Source organism: Staurois parvus, unplaced genomic scaffold (genome assembly GCF_062004578.1).
Source record: "Staurois parvus isolate SC_StPar_1 unplaced genomic scaffold, SC_StPar_1.0 ptg000196l, whole genome shotgun sequence".
NCBI classification, from domain to species: domain Eukaryota; kingdom Metazoa; phylum Chordata; class Amphibia; order Anura; family Ranidae; genus Staurois; species Staurois parvus.
The window spans coordinates 4,198,851-4,213,349 of record NW_028317992.1 but is presented as its reverse complement, the minus strand read 5'-3'; positions in this window follow the sequence as shown (position 1 = coordinate 4,213,349).

Genomic DNA, 14,499 nt, shown 5'->3' with positions numbered 1-14,499 from the left:
AGTACAGAAAATATCCTCCTGCTTGGGAAGATGTGGAATATGAGCAGGATGTTCCCACAGTAAGCATGGAGACTGGATAGCATGTTTCAGCTTAGGTGTTATGGCTTATACCAGTGTTTCTCAACCAGGGTGCCAAGGCACCCTGGTGTGTGGTCTTGGCTCATTAGTGGTGTTGGGCTTGTAGGCAAGTGCAGTCCAAGTTCTCTACTGTAGGTGGTGCTTGGCTGGAGAGGAAGTCTAGAGAAACTTGTTTTTTCTGTGGTTTTCTTTGTCCCTTGAGGCAGCATTCTATTTAGCTATACTGCATACAGGTGACCCTTGTGAGTGGGAAGTGTAGAGACAGAGCACCTGCCTGTCAGCGAAAGTGAGTAGTGGTCGGGAAAGGTTCCAGACGGGTAAGAACAGATTACAGACACACCATCTTGCATTGGAATCCTCCCTTTTGGTCTCAGACTGGCCAGGCTGCACTCCACCCTTGGAGACAGACACTGTTGCAACAGAACATGCTTTACATGACAGGTTGCGCAGAGTGTTTCCCAGCTTGGGGCCTTTCTGCCTGGTTGTTTGTACATTTGGGCCATTTCTTCAATACAAGTCTTGTTAATTGCAGTTGGATTCTGAGTGTTTTCTGCCTCCGCACCAAGCTGCACCTACTCAAATGCTGTACAGCATCAGGCATTTCCATGATACAGATTGGCCAGCTGTTAGCACAATGGAAATACATGACTGTAATCCAGGGAGAACTGCTATCAGAAGGGCATATAACAAACCAGGTGCAGGAACTCTCCCTCCCAAGCCAACTCCCTGCCCCAACCATGCCCACAACACCTCCCCCCAGCCATGCCTTCCTCAAAATTACACGGTCGTCAAATAACGGGTATGATTGAGGCTCAGAACTGCATATCACAGAAGGCGCATAGCTCAGCAATGTGAAACACACAGAGTACAGGTCTCAGGAGTAGGCATTGTGCAGTGCTGAGGAGTGCAAATCATACAGGGTGCACAGGCATAAACGTACAGTACACAACAGTAAAAGGCATGTACCACACAGGACAGCATAGTAACTATGATCAAGAGTAATGTATACTGTGCATACATAATCTGACCCCTGCTCTCTTTATACTAGGCTATATTTTACATACTTCTGACCAGGGGCGGACTGACAACTCATGGGGCCCACGGACAATAGGGGATCATGGGGTCCCTGTGTCCTTGCCCAAACTCAAAAAAGCCTATGAAAAAGGTACCAGGGGCATCTCATGGGGCCCCCTACTGACCCCGGGCCCTCGGGCAGTGCCGAGTTTCCAAATGGTCAGTCCGCCCCTGCTTCTCACCACTGCACTCTGACAGTTGTGCTGTACCTTACATACTCCTGTCTGCTGTAAACCCCACAGAAGGAGTGATTGGATTATGCATAATTTATCCCTGTGTATAGACTGCAGTGGTCAGGAATATGTAACATAGAGCCCAGCACACAGAGTACACTGTAATGTGCAGTCCAGCATACAGAGTGCAGGGCTGAGGAGTACGCAACAGGGACGGACTGACCATTTGGAAACTCGGGCACTGCCCAAGGGCCCAGGGTCAGTAGGGGGCCCCATTAGATGCCCCTGGTACCTTTTTCATAGGCTTTTTTGAGTTTGGGCAAGGACACAGGGGCCCCATGATCCCCTATTTCCCGGGGGCCCCATGAGTTGTCAGTCCGCCCCTGGTATGCAATGTGAAAACCATTGTACAGAGTGCAGAATTCATGAGTATTGTCCAGGGGCCATTGATATGTAACATATGACTGTAAGAGGTATGTAACATATAGCACAGCATACAGAGTATAGCAGTTATGACTAAGTAATGTACAAGGTATGTTACTATTATTATATTATTATACAGGATTTATATAGCGCCAACAGTTTGCTCAGCACTTTACAATATAACGGGAGACAATACAGCAGCAATACAGTTCAATACAAGAGGGATAGGAGGGCCTGATCCTGGGAGCTTACAATCTAAGAGTACTAAATCCTCACTTTTGAACCCTGCATGCAATGCCATAAATTACATACTCTTGTTTACTGAACTCTGTATGCTTTGTTGCCCCCAAGCAAAGTTCCTTTGTCCTCTCCAAGAACAAAATCCCCCTTCTCTCAAGAATCCCCCTCAAAGTAACCATCAATTGCTCACCTTTACACACCGCTTTGCTTACCTCTGCATCCACAGCTCAAGCCTGTGACCCCCATCCCCAGCTTAACTCTGCACTTTTTTTCACAGTTCACCTTACCACCTCCGTCCACAACCAGGGCCGTGGATAAGGGGGTACCACCAGTCCTCCTGTACGGGGCCCAGGCCAACAGGGGGGCCCAGACAGCTTGGTGAGTCAGATGTGGGCATGGTGGGACAGGGAATCTGATCCTCTGTATTGATCTCTTTGCAGCAGCTGAAAGACGGCTTCCTCTCCTCTCCCTCCCACTAGCTTTCACTTGCTGCAGAGAGAGCCATACAGGGGATCGGTTCCAGTAATTGCCCCCTGCTGCACCCATCACTCTCCCTGTGCACCATATGTTTCCCCTGCTGCTCATGTCCCCCTCCTTTCCTTCCCACCGGCAGCTGCAAGCACACAATAGGATCCTTTAGGATGGAGAGTGGGGGAAGGGTCCAGTAAATATGTCCCATTTACCAGCCCCTGCTTTTCTTGAATGAACACACTGAGTGATAGGTACCAATCACTCACTGTGTTCATTCATAACTGAAGCCTAGTAAACTCTGTTTTTTTTTTTTGAGGGGGCCCTGTCAGTTTGGCTGTATGGGGCCCGTGGTTTCTAACAGCAGCCCTGTCCACAACTCACCTTTGTACCTCATTAACATTTCACCTCTGCACCCCTCCATCCACAGATTACACCCCCAGTCCACAAATTACCTCTGCAGTCGCATTCACAGCTTATCTTCACAGCTTTCACTTCTCTACAATCTGCACACCCCCTTACCAACTCTCACTTCTGCAAACCCCCCCCCCCCCTTCCTTTTAAGCTATCATCGCTGCACAAATCCTCCCTTTCCCAGCTCCCCGTTTGCACAAAAGCCCTCCACAGCTCTTTCACCTTTCCACAAATCCTCCCCTCCAACAGAAAAAAAGCCCTGTCACAAACCATGAAAGCTTTAATGCAGATTTAAAAATGATGACTTCTAAAATTGTTTCAACACACTAAAGTGACTGAATTTAAATCTACTTTCATCCAAGAGAGTAAAATTTGTGGGTCCAGCATAAAAGGCAGACAACTAACATTTGCAAAGTGCTACAAAGTAGCAAAAAGTGGTTTTAATTGTACTATTTAAAAAATCACCATATTTGACACGTTCATGTTTATTGTGATTGCAAGGCGGTCAATAACTTGACAACGTGCATTGGTAAAACAGGCAGATTACATTTGTGTCACTGATTAACCAACATTTTCTTTAGTTTGTAGAATAAATTGTGAGAGATTATATTTTAAGCACTTGACCTCCAGAGAATTTACCCCCCTTAAAGACCAGGCCTCTTTTTGCTACTCGGCGCTGCACTAATTCAACTGATAATTGCGCGGTCATGCAATGCTGCACCCAAACGAAATGTACGTCCTTTTTTTCACACAAATAGAGCTTTCTTTTGGTGGTATTTGATCACCTGTGCGCTTTTTATTTTTCACGCTATAAACAAAAAAATACCAAACATTTTGAAGAAAAACAATATTTTTTACTTTCAGCTATAAAAAATATATAGTAAACTCAAAGTTGGTTATAAATTTAGGCCAAAATGTATTCTGCTCCATGTTTTTGGTAAAAAAATCCCAATAAGTGTATATTGATTGCTTTGTGTGGAAGTTATAGCATCTACAATCTATGGTATAGATACTGCAATTTACGCCATTTTTTGCTATACAGTGCTGCGCTAGTTTAACGGACAATTGCACGGTCATGCAATACGGTACATAAATGAAATTTACATCCTTTTTTTTCCCACAAATTGAGCTTTCTTTCGGTGGTATTTGATCGCCTGTGCAGTTTTTATTTTTTGCGCTATAAAAAAAAAGGCTGACAATTTTGAGGAAAAAAAAAACATTATTTTGGACTTTTTGCTATAAAACATGTCCAGTAAAAAAAATGTAAAAATCAAATTTAGTCATAAATTTCTGCCAAAATGCATTCTGTGACATGTCTTTGCTAAAAAAAACCCCCAATACGTGTAAATTAATTGGTTTACGTGAAAGTTATAGCGTTTACAAATGGCGGGAAAGATACTGGGATTTTTAGTTATTTTTTTTATACTAATAATGGCGGCGATCAGTGACTTATGGCGGCGATCAGCGACTTATGGTGGGACTGCGGCGGACATTCTGACATTGGGGGGTACTGATCAGTGCAAAAAAAAAACCACTGACACTCTACTAATGGCACTGGGGAGGAAGGGGTTAAGTTTATTATTCAGGGAAAGGGTTAACTGTGTGAGGAGAGTGTTTTACTAGGGGACGGGGGGTGTGCTGGACGGGGACAGGCTGATCGGGAGAGAGAAACTCTTCTGTCCCGATCAGCTTGTCCTGGAGCTGTCAGGGAAGTGACAGAAAGCACAGCTACTGCAGCTGTTCCCTCTGTCACTGATTGCTGCCGATCGCCGGGAGATAGCCGGTAAGGACCGGCTGTGACCCGGCGACTGACATCCGCGGCTGTGATCGGCGGGACAGGTAGGGCGGCGGAGCACCTCGTGCGCGCCCCCTATCTGTTTACAACACACACGTTTTAAAACGTGGTTTTGCCTGCCCGTGCCGCCGTATTTATACAGTGGCTGGGCGGCATGTGGTTAAAAGAATGTGTAAATGTACATTATCCTAAAATATTCTGAATATTGTTAAAAAGCAATTCCAGGTAACATCCATGTGTATATGAATATGTGAGTTACTAACTCCATCCAATAAAATCAGTACCTGTGCAGAAGTCAGAATATTCATACAAGTCCTCAGACAGGATAGGAGTTGCTTTGATGTCTCTCTTTCAATCCTGCTGAGACAGTCCCTCTTTCCTTCCTTAAAAGGGGTTCTCTCTAGTATAATCTGATCTCACCATGTATCTAAATTACACCTCACATCCTTCCAGTAAGAAGGTTCCTAGTGTCTCAGGCAAGGTCCTGCATGATCCTAGATTGTAAGCTCCAAGGAGCAGGGCCCTCGTACCCCTCGTTTATTGAATTGTATTGTTACTGTACTGTCTCCTGTACTGTCTCCCATTATAATGTACAGCACTGAGCAAACTGTTGCCGCTATATAAATCCTGTATAATAATAATGAGAGTCTTCTCTGAGGTCTCTTTTCCGATTGTAGCCAATTGTGAGAGGGTTCTGTTCAGCCAGCCGTTCAGTCCGTTTTTTTCTGACCACCCCCCGATACCTTTATGCCCGTCTTCTCTTTCTCCTCTCAGCAGCCTGCAGACCCCCTTCCCCTTGCTTTGTTGCATCATCCAATCACCATCCTCCAGGATCGATCCATACCCAGCCATAACGGCTGCCTCCTGCACTGGAGACACTCCATAGACAAGCATTGTAAAGTGGTCTCCTGGCTGCTGCACTTCAGCATTAATTCAGTTTAATCCTGTCCACACTGCAGAAGGATAAAACAGCAGCAACAAAGGAAGAAGTTCCAAAGCAGTTATCAGCTACAGTCCAGGTTACACAGATATACGTTTACTGCTCCCAGGGTGGGGTGACCTCATAATGCCCCAGTACACTTCTGGGCATATCCACTCTTAGAGCTGTTTAAATGCAAGATGGGCACAAGTCTTGAGCAGGTTTTGTAGATTTTGTTTTGAGAATTCAAGCACCTGAGAGGCCATCAAATGGATGGGGTGAGGGGCCAGTATATGAAATGTATCAGCCCCTTCCTTTTCTGTATGAACACAGTGATTGATTGGTACCATACATTCACTGTGTTCATTCATAATTGAAGCATAAATGAAGCAAAGTAAACTGTTTTTTCTATGTTTCAGTTTGTGAATGAACACAAAGCTCTCTACAGAGGTATTCCTGTTCATTTGATATGTGTCCTCAATCTCACTTCTATATCTCTAAATAAAATTGTAAAAAATAATTAAAAAAAATAATAAACTACTGGCACTATCCTCTGCCCCTACCAACCTGTGCACTATCAAACTGTCCACAGCCCTTTTGACACCAACCTCTGCCCTACTGACACATCCAATGCTCTACTGACACCATCCACTGCTCTACTGACACTGACAGCACTCCGTCCACTGCCCTACTAACACGGTCTACACACTGTCCACTGCTCTACTGACTGGCAGTGTCCACTTTTAAGGTAGACTAAGTGTATCATTTTTCAGTGATATTTGTTTTTAACATATTTTTCAAAAATTTCCTTACTGTTTAGTTAGGCCGTGCTAGTTAATTCCTTAAAAGAAAAAGGGGGAGCTTAACCCTGGCGATCTTTCATGTTGTTCAGGTAGATGTCCATATCTCAAAGGGTTCCTACCCCTGCCTTAAAGTATAGATAAAGCCAAATATTTTCTTTTATTTCGGATAGGGTAGGTGAAGGCCATAGCCTTTGCTGTGTTCTGTCTGTGTCCCATTGGGGAGATTTCACATCACATCTTCTCCCAGAGACACAACAGGAACTGAAAGTTAATCATTTTCAAATAAGGGAAATTCTCCTCTTAGACAGTTGTCCCCTAAACAGGCATTTCAACTAGAACATTTCCCCTCACCTGTGACGGTAAAAATGGTAACATTTTGGATTTCCCATATTGTTGACAATGGTCATCAGGACAAATCGAGAAGATGAATCTCCCCAGTAGGGACACAGACAGCAATAAAAACCTGAAGGAGGTTTTAAAATCTCCTGATTGTATAGGAATTATTGTTTATATTGTTGTCCATGTTCCCTTCGAGGGGGGCATTCTGCTCACTTTCTCTTCTGTCTGATACCTCCTCTCAAAGGGAGACAAAGACAGAAAATACCAAGAACAAAGAGGTCCTAACCCTTCTTCTACATATCCAAAACTAAAACAGTTGCTCTTTAAGGCTGCCTAGCATCACAATCATGCTATTCCTCACCTGTTGTTTGAATATAATAAAGCTTTTTGAAGAGCACGTTACCAAGCACATAAAATATTTTATTTGTCTGTAGGGTTTCGTAAGCACTGTCTTAATGGATGTATCATGTCGACATTTTGTGCAATGCATTGTTTACTTAAACTGTGGTTTTGTTACAAAAGGAGAATTATTGGTGAGGATTTCATTGAAAAGACACGAGGTTACGTAGATAAGGCCCTTGTGTCTTGTGTAACTGTGGGAATCTGTGGCCAAATGAAAGGCTTGTTTATTACAAGATAATTAAACAATGAAATATGATTAAAGCATACGTCTGAATCTTTGATTAAACAATGGTTAAAGTTACCTTTACCTTACCTTCTGTTCCGGTAATATTACCGTCTCCATCTGCTCTCATTGGGAAATTGCTAAGCATTCCCTGAATGGCACCTGTGTCAAGTGGGCAAACTCCTGTGTTCACAATGCAGCAGGGCAGCCAACTGACACAGGACCATGACTAGTGCACCCGAGATAGGTTCATCCAGACCCCACCACACCACCATTACCCTTCCATACCAATCCCCTTTACTTACTATACTTACAGAAAACATAACACCAATTTTGGAGTAAAATGGCCAACACGGCCTTTTATTAACAAATCAAGTTTAACCACATCAACCATTCCTTATAACAGAAAACATAAAGAGTTGTCATTGGTCTTTGAAGGCACCCCCAAAAACGATCCGAAATGCACCTGCGGACAACCATATTCCACTAGGCCTCCAGCCGCAACCAACCAGCTCGGAGACAACCATACCATCCGCAGTGCAGCACCACCACCTTCCAGTTAAACCTCGGTTAACTGGAATGTTCCCGGGCACACCATACCAACGATGGGTCCCACACCATTTTTGTACCTCCAAGATAAGAACCGCCTCTAAAGACCAACCACCGCCCAGGAACCGAAATAACCCCCCCCCCCCCAGGAGGAACACAACACTCACCAAACGGAGGGCGGGAGAGAAGCTCTCTCTCCCACGTCCAGCTCCAACTGACGCCCCTCCCCAGGACACCTGACCCTAAAATGCAGAAGATCCCACCAACACTCTCCTCTACCAACCAGATCCCCCAGCTATCCTTTACCAACCCTAATACTATCATTAACCCTTACACGTCGTCCTTCCCACTCTGGGCCTAGTCATGCCTGCCCTGCGCTAATTCTTTTCTTCTTTTATCGCTGCCGGCATTTCTGGAAGCTAGTGGAGATTTCTGGAGTAGTGATGTCTAAGAAAGTGATTTCCAGCTTCTGGAGATATCCCACAGGTATGGTATACAGTGGATATGAAAAGTCTACACACGCCTGTTAAAATATCAGGTTTCTGTGATGTAAAAAAATAAGACAAAGATAACTAAATTCAGAACTTTTTCCACCTTTAATGTGACCTATAAACTGTACAACTCAATTGAACAACAAACTGAATCTTTTAGGTGGAGGGAAGTAAAAATAAAAACCGAAAATATAATGGTTGCATAAGTGTGCACACCCTTAACCACTTGCCCTCCTGGAGATTTACCCCCTTAATGACCAGGCCTCTTTTTGCTACTCGGCGCTGCACTAATTCAACTGATAATTGCGCAGTCATGCAATGCTGCACCCAAACGAAATTTACGTCCTTTTTTTCACACAAATAGAGCTTTCTTTCGGTGGTATTTGATCACCTGTGCGCTTTTTAATTTTTCATGCTATAAACAAAAACAGACCAAAAATTTTGAAGAAAAACAATATTTTTTACTTTCAGCTATAAAAAATATATAGTAAACTCAAAGTTGGTTATAAATTTAGGCCAGAATGTATTCTGCTACATGTTTTTGGTAAAAAAAATCCCAATAAGTGTATATTGATTGCTTTGTGTGAAAGTTATAGCGTCTACAAACTATAGTATAGATACTGCAATTTACGCCATTTAAACACTAGTTTAACGGACAATTTCGCGGTCATGCAACACTGCACCCAAAATAAATTTACATCCTTTTTTTCCCACAAATTGAGCTTTCTTTTGGTGGTATTTGATCGCCTGTGCGTTTTTTATTTTTTGCGCTATACAAAAAAAAGTTTGACAATTTAAAAAAAAAATAAAAAATTTGGGACTTTTTGCTATAAAACATGTCCAGTAAAAATCAAATTTAGTCATAAATTTCTGCCAAAATGTATTCTGAGACATATCTTTGCTAAAAAAAAATCCCAATACGTGTAAATTAATTGGTTTACATGAAAGTTAGAGCGCCTACAAATGGCGGGAAAGATACTTTTTTTGTTATACTAATAGCGGTGATCAGCAACTTATGGCAGTGATCAGCAATTTATGACAGTGATCAGCCACTTATGGCGAGTCTGCGGGACTTGGGGTCACTGACATCCCCAGTGACACCAATACAGTGATCAGTGCAAAAAAAAACCACTGACACTGTACTAATGGCACTGGGGAGGAAGGGGTTAACTTTTTTATTCAATGAAAGGGTTAACTGTATAAGGGGAGTGTTTTACTGGGGGGGGGGGGTGTACTTCACAGGAACACGCTGATCTCCCGAGAGATAAAGTCTTCTCTCAGGTTCAGCGTACTTTGAACTGACAGATAGCAGAGCTGTAATGTAAACACTGCAGCCATGCTATCTCTCAGTGATTACCGGTAATCGCTGGAAGCCGGCGGGTAATGACCCACCGTGATCCGGTGATGGACACCCGCTGCCTCGATCGGCGGGACAAGTAGGACCTGTTTTGCACGGCGACGTTAAAAGACGGCGCTGTGAGCACAGGTGCCGCCCTGCCACAGTAAAAACACTGCGGCGGGTCAGCAAGTGGTTAAACTAATACTTTGTTGAAGCACCTTTTGATGTGATTCCAGCACTCAGTCTTTTTGGGTATGAGTCTATCAGCATGGCACATCTTGGCAATATTTGCCCACTCTTCCTTGTATAAACACTCCACATCTGTCAGATTGCAAGGGCATCTCCTGTGCACAGCCCTCTTCAGATCACCCCACAGATTTTTGATTGGATTCAGGTCTGAGCTCTGGCTGGGTCATTCCAAAGCTTTCATCTTCTTCTGGTGAAGCCATTCCTTTGTTGATTTGGATGTAGGCTTTGGGTCGTTGTCATACTGAAAGATGAAGCTCATCTTCATGTACAGCTTTCTAGCAGAAGCCTGAAGGTTTTGTGCCAATATTGACTGGTATTTGGAACTGTTCATAATTCCCTCCACCTTGACTAAGGCTCCAGTTCCAGCTGAAGAAAAACAGCCCCATAGCATGATGCTGCCATCACCATGCTTCACGGTGGGTATGGTGTTCTTTTGGTGATGTGCAGTGTTGTTTTTGCGCCAAACATATCTTTTGGAATCATGGCCAAAAAGTTCAACCTTAGTTTCATCAGACCAGAACACATTTTCCCACATGCTTTTAGGAGACTTCAGATGTGTTTTTGTAAAATTTAGCCGGACTTGGATGTTTTTCTTCATAAGAAAAGACTTCCATCTTGCCACTCTACCCCATAGCCCAGACATATGAAGAGTACGGTAGATTGTTGTCACATGTACCACACAGCCAGTACTTGCCAGATATTCCTGCAGTTCCTTTAATGTTGCTGTAGGCCTCTTGGCCGCCTCCCAGACCAGTTTTCTTCTCGTCTTTTCATCAATTTTGGAGGGACGTCCGGTTCTTGGTAATGTCACTGTTGCGCCATATTTTCTCCACTTGATGATGACTGTCTTCACTGTGTTCCATGGTATATCTAATGCCTTGGAAATTCTTTTGTACCCTTCTCCTGACTGATACATTTTAACAAAGAGATCCCTCTGATGCTTTGGAAGCTCTCTGTGGACCATGGCTTTTGCTGTAGGATGCGACTAAATAAAATGTCAGGAAAGACCTACTAGAACAACTGAACTTTATTTGGGGTTAATCAGAGGCACTTTAAATGATGACAGGTGTGTACTGACTCCTATTTAACATGATTTTAAATGTGATTGCTTAATTCTGAACACAGCTACATCTCTAGTTATGAGGGTGTGCACACTTATGCAACCACATTATTTTAGTTTTTTATGTTTACTCCCCCCCTAAATGATTTCAGTTTGTGTTTCAATTGAGTTGTACAGTTTATAGGTCACATTAACCACTTAAGGTCCATAAACAGTTCCATAGCGGCAAATAGGGTACGATTTTTCATGCAACTTTGATCTGTCAAGTTGCATGGCAAGTCGCAACCGTTGTGAACAGCGGCTTAGGGAGGATTATTTGTATGTTTGCCTGATGACATCACAGACTGGAGTGTATCCAGTGTGAAGACCCCAAAACCATAAAATGGGGGTAGGTTGCCGGTGCTGTGTACAGGGTAAGGACTTGCCATGCGTTCATTACAGTTACGCTATCATTTGAAATAGCAATATTAGGTAGTGGAATTTTCCTTTAAAACATTACTAGTTATGCATGATCACTGGGTAAAGCCAGATGGCCAATCTGGCTTCTCTAATTCCTGGGGCTACTTAGTTTTTTTATGAACAGAGTTACCATATAAATAACCAGCTAATTATTTGATCTGATTAGGAACGGATATCTGCAGCATCCCATCAGTTTTGTGGAGGGCGTCAAAGCCAGACACCGCTTTAAAGTCGCACAAGGAACTTCACCATATCACCATGTGGCCGAGCACATCACCTATAAGAGCACATTATGTGAATATACAAAGGTGTTGTAAAAAGAAAAAAAAAAGGGAATATTAATTTTTGGATTTTACATGGCTGGAAATCATTCTGAAGCTCATAAAGGTCCAGAATGGACCCACCTACTCCTAGAATAATCAAAAAGAAAGTGGAGGATCTGGAAAACTGTCCCAACCCCAGCTGCTGGATCCTAAGTGTCTCCTGTATAAAACCCCCTGGAGTGAATGAGGTAGTTCAAATTTGCCAACACTTACAATAAATGTTTCTGAATACTTTATTAAAGTTGATCTCCTGGCAAACAGCTACACACACAATCAAAATCTCTATAAGGATGCTGTATGAGGGGCTTCGTGGTTGGCTAGATTTGGCACCAAGAACACAATTCCCTCCCCTGCCCCTGTTCTACTAGAACACTGTTCCTCCAGCTGAGGCTGAAACCTTCACCACCTTGTGCCCCACTCCTTGCCAAAGGCCTCTACATGACATTCCCAGCCATTGACTTTTGTATCCCCAAAGGATTGTCCGCATATAAAAGTAATTTGTTGTACTTTACTGATGGAATTCAGGACCTGGCATAGCAGTCACATCACATCGACATGCTATACATTCTGGAGTCACTTGACATTACACAGTCAATCACATTTAGTGGAAGATCCGCAGTAATCACATGTGAAAGCATATGCAGCACCTTGGCAGCCATCTTGCTTTTACAGTCTCTCCTTCTCCCGGAATCATTAGTACTCACAGGACTGTGCTCCCTGTAGTCACCTCCTTCTTGGGTACACCTCTCCCTGGACCCTCCAGGGAAGCAGCCTCACAAAGGGAATGCTTGACCTGGCCTAAAAGGCCTTTTGCAATCTACCCTAGCCCCCACCTCCAAAAGGGACAGGAAGACCACATTCGGCTCTTCCTGGGTGCAGGTCTACTCCTCCTGGCTTTCTACCCTATGCATGGCCTACACGTGCTAGTTACATTTGCATAGGTGTGGGGTGTTTAGTTCCCATGCCCCAGGTGCAAATTTTGGCCCTCCCTACCTGACTTACAGTATAGGCTCATGTACATGGAGCCTAAGAGTACAGACCATCCACTCCTCAAATCCGCCCACTGCTTCTAGACCATTTTGCAAAGTTCTAGAGCAGGGGGAAATTCCAGAGGGCTGGTCTTCTCAGCTTTGACCCAAATTTGACCCTGCTATCTAGAAGTAGAGCTTCCCCTAGCTAACTAGGAAGGTGCTAAACTAGGAACAGTTGTTTAAGACTGCCCAGTGTCTGGAGACATTTCAGTGTCATCACTCTGCCAATAAAGTTTGGATTGCAAGACTTTCATCTACTGTCCATGCCCCATTTGGATCTCAGGAAACTTGACCTGATTTGTTGGACTGAATATTCCTCAATTCAAGGTATACAGCTCCTTCTTACCCTCTGCTGGTGGTTAAAAACCTCCATTGGTCTGCGGCTAACATGTTACCTCAGGATTGGATCCTTGACATCCTTAAAGGTGTGAAGAATAAATGCCTGTCGCTTTTGGAAGGGTTAACAGAGTTTATTCAGAGAGAAAGAGGTGTTAGGGCATAGAAAAAAGAACAATATACAAACTCCAAATATTGCGCAAAGTCCATACAGATAAAGGACCTGTAAGCCAGACTGGCATCCGGTATTCTCCTGACTGTACAGCAGTAGCAGCCACTAATGCCCTGTATAAGCTACCACACTTTCTGTGAGGTCCAGGCTTGTACAAAGCTTCTCTGGACATTTTTCCTGTGTGGTGACCCCTGATATCCCAGCATCAGGGAGGGCTGACATTTTACCTCAGGGTTCTGGTTTGCTAGGCATAGTGGGTGTGGACAGTGGCAGAAAAATGGGTACCAGTCACTTTTAGGCTGATCAAAAGTGAGTTTACTGCTTACAACAACAAAAAGTAGGGAGAGAGGGTTAGGGCACAGGACACCATAGGACAAGAGGCTAACAGACCAGCAGACTAAGACCAGCAGTACAGAACAAGGGTCTTAGGCCTGCACCCAATGTTCTGTACCTACATAGCAACCACTGTCTCCTATAACAACAAAAACTCACGGTACTGTGCAGGGATTGTTTGGATGAGTCTGTCTTGATTCTTTCCCAGGCTCTCCATAGTCCCCAACTCATGAAAGAGTAACCTCTAGTACTTCATCTCAGAACTCCTGGCCACTGACATGCTCTCCCCTCACAGAGCCTTAACCACATGGCTAGGCCTTAGGCTTGTCCAATACAGCTGTAACTTAACACATCCACACTAGAACAAGGTCTGGGTGGGGGGGACCCGGATCACCTGACCTTCCTATATATATATATATATATATATATATATACTGAGCTGATTGGTTGACAGAAGTATGCATCATATTCCAGCTTTACAGTAGCTTATAACATTAATTCCAAAGGAACCAGTGGTACCTACTGGCAAAAGGGATGCACCACAGCTATGCCACACTAAGGGGTGGACCCAAATGACCAAGATAATACAACTCAGCCAAATTAACTACAACTTAGCACAGCTAAATGTACTGGTAGCCCCCGTTTAAGACAAGGGGGCTACACCTGCAGTCAAGTTCACCCTTGGTGCTCCTATCCAGGTTCTAGCTATACTCCTCCATCCTTTAGTCAGGCAGTGCAAGCTTACAAGCCCCAATCTTAGGCTTTACTTTTTAAAGCACATGCACCTTTCCCAGGAAATTGGCCTG